Source organism: Cnephaeus nilssonii (assembly GCF_951640355.1).
Source record: "Cnephaeus nilssonii genome assembly, chromosome: 12".
Taxonomy (NCBI): domain Eukaryota; kingdom Metazoa; phylum Chordata; class Mammalia; order Chiroptera; family Vespertilionidae; genus Cnephaeus; species Cnephaeus nilssonii.
The window spans coordinates 71032254-71035163 of NC_137083.1; the positions used below are offsets into that span (position 1 = coordinate 71032254).

The 2910-nt window shown below is 51.6% G+C and overlaps 1 pseudogene across 1 annotated transcript; it reads right to left on the bottom strand.

Moving 5' to 3' along the window:
- Positions 1 to 504: 504 nt before the first annotated feature.
- On the bottom strand, positions 505 to 2697 carry LOC307108101 (polyadenylate-binding protein-interacting protein 1-like; annotated as a pseudogene). The gene is made up of 2 exons: positions 1913 to 2697; positions 505 to 714 (listed from the first exon to the last, which is right to left on the bottom strand). The product of its transcript is annotated as a polyadenylate-binding protein-interacting protein 1-like (transcript).
- Positions 2698 to 2910: the final 213 nt, after the last annotated feature.

The following is a 2910-nucleotide window of genomic DNA, read 5'->3' on the forward strand; positions in this document are numbered from 1 at the left end:
TACACACTCACACAGAAGAGGCCTCGTGCCAATTGGTGATACACACTCACACAGAAGAGGCCTCGTGCCCATTGGTGATACACACTCACACAGAAGAGGCCTCGTGCCAGTTAGTGATACACACTCACACACAAGAGGCCTCATGACAATTAGTGATACACTCACACAGAAGAGGCCTCGTGCCACTTGGTGATACACACTCACACAGAAGAGGCCTCGTGCCAGTTAGTGATACACTCACACAGAAGAGGCCTCGTGCCAATTGGTGACACTCATGCTACATTAACATAAACAAGTTACATCCTCACCTGCACGCATACCATGGCAAATTGGCCTTGATCATCTGGCATACTCTGATTAGGGTTCCCACAATTAGTAGCATAACTCAGAATCCTTAATTTGGTATAAGTGTGACATATTTTCTTGCTTTCCTGTGTTCTGCTAATTCACCATAACCTAAACTGCTTTATAAAACTGATATGTTGGAATTTAACTTGACCATTTTCACTTATGTTCTGATTCCAAACAAAACTTTTCTTAAGCTTCTTCTATCTCTGGGTCCCTCTAATCATCAATATCATCCAAGTATGGATCAATAGCCCCTGATAAATCTGTTCCATTTTCTTCATAATATGGAAAAAAGTCTTCTCTTTCAAGTAACTCTTGATATTTCTCTTGGTAATCTGGATCAGCTGCTGTGAAGGAAACACCATCCTATCAAATAAAGAGGGAATATGCTAATTGACCATCACTCCATCACAAAGATGGCTGCACCCACAGCTGAGGCCAAGTTCCCATAAGGAGCCTTAACAAGCAATCAGCAGGGACCTGAGGCTCCGATCTCCCCCGCCGCCATGGGGCTTGACAGGGGACCTCAGGCTGTGCCCCCCACCCAGTGGGGCTTGACAGGGGACCTCAGGCTGCGCCCCCAGCCCTGGCCTCAGGCTGGCAGACCTCAGGCCGCACCCTCACCCCAGTGCCAGGCCAGGGGACCTGAGGCCACGGCCCCCACCTGGAAGGGCTTGATGCGGGACCTCAAGGTGCGCTTCCTGTCCTGGTGCTAGGCTAGGGGGCCTCAGGCTGCTCCCCCTGCCCCATTGCCAAGCCGGGGGATCTCAGGCTGCTCCCCCCACCCCGGCACCAGGCTGGGAGACCTCAGGCCACGCCCCCACCCCAGCACTGGGCCAGGGGACCTGAGGCTGCGCCCCCCTGCCTGGCTGGGCTTGACAGGGGACCTCAGGCTGTGCCCTCCACCCAGTGGGGCTTGATGAGGGACCTCAAGGTGCACCCCCAGTGCTGGGTCGGGGGAACTCAGGCCGCGCCTCCGCCCAGCAGGGCTTAACGGGGTCCTGAGGCCGTGCCCCCCTCCCGGTGCTGGGCCGGGGGACCTGAGGCTGTGCCCCCACCTGGTGGGGCTTGATGGGGGACCTGAGGCTGCGCCCCCCCACCCAGCGGGGCTTGACAGGGGATCTGAGGCCATGTCCTCCACCTGGTGGGGGCTTGACAGAGGACCTCAAGGCATGCCCCCCGCCCTGGTCTGGGCTGGGGGACCTCAGGCCATCCCCCTCCCGTCCTGGCACTGGGCCAGGGGACCTGAGGCTACGCCCTCTGCCCGGCAGGGCTTGACAAGGGTAGGACTGGCCGGGTCTGGATCTAGCCCAATGGGGGGAGGGGCAGCCGGGTCTGGGTCTCACATGATTTTGAGGTGCATGTGGGTGGGTGGAGACTTGACTCTGGGTCCTGTGGTGAGCCCCAGACTCTGACAGGAGGAAGGTTTTCATATACATTTTACTAATTTTCTTTCATCTCTGACACTTCCATTATAGAGAAAGGGCAAATAGCAATATTAAATTATTTCCTCTAATGATTCCCCTTTTAATGTGCACGAATTTTGTGCACTGGGTCACTAGTCAGATGTATAAAATGTTGGTTTATTTATGAAATAGTTAGGGTCATTTCCAGGTGTTGCTTCCCTCTATGTTGAGGTCAAATGGATCCTACCCTAGTTACTTGCCCAGAGTTCGACAAGCTTCAAGAACATCTGTTTTACGTCTCTGCTGCAATGTGCATCCAGGACATTTTCAATCCTCTGAATAATTTCTTCCATATCAGTCTTTTTTTCCCCCCCAGGCATCTTCAAAAACCGACCCTGTCAACTTCAGAAATTTTACCACACAAGTTCTCATCCATAGGAATAGAAAAGAGGGCATGCAGCAACTCCTGAAGACCGACCTGAAGAACATCTGCTCTTGTTCCCTGTCCTTTCGTCCCTTCGCTCTCCAGGTGAAGATACAGCTTGATCTCTAACTTCCTATCAGTCCTACATCTTGGAAGTAGCAATTGGCAGAAGTTGCCATTCTGCGAGCTAATTGTCAGATGATGGCACAGGCGTGCTCCCAGGTAGGAGAAGTTTGGAATCTACGTGGCCTGTTGGTAGATTAGTTCCACAAGTTCTTACATAGCATCGGCTGTTGTAACTCAGCCATTCAGGGCCTCTGCAAACTGTTCGATTTCAGTTTTAAAACTGCCAGGCTGCTATGTAAGATGATTCAAAAAATCCTGATAAATATATTCTGATAAAGTGGGATAATCCTCATAACCATCCTCATAGGATTCTGTATAATTGGAATAACCTGAAGGGTAAAATTCAGGGGTCCTCGCAGACAGCTTGGACATTATCACCTGGGGTTTAGCCATCACTGATGCCGAGCGCCCACAACTTAGGAAGTCAAAGGGCCCCTTCCTCCCCCCCCCCCCCCCATACCCTTCCTGCATTCCTTATTAGGGAGGCTTTTACTATCTGTTCTCTGTCCTTGGCTGGGGAAGATAATGGTTTGTTAGTTACAAGATGGCTGTAAATTGTCCATGTGGTTTGGCCTTTGCTTTAACTTCCCTGTAACTTTATGACCC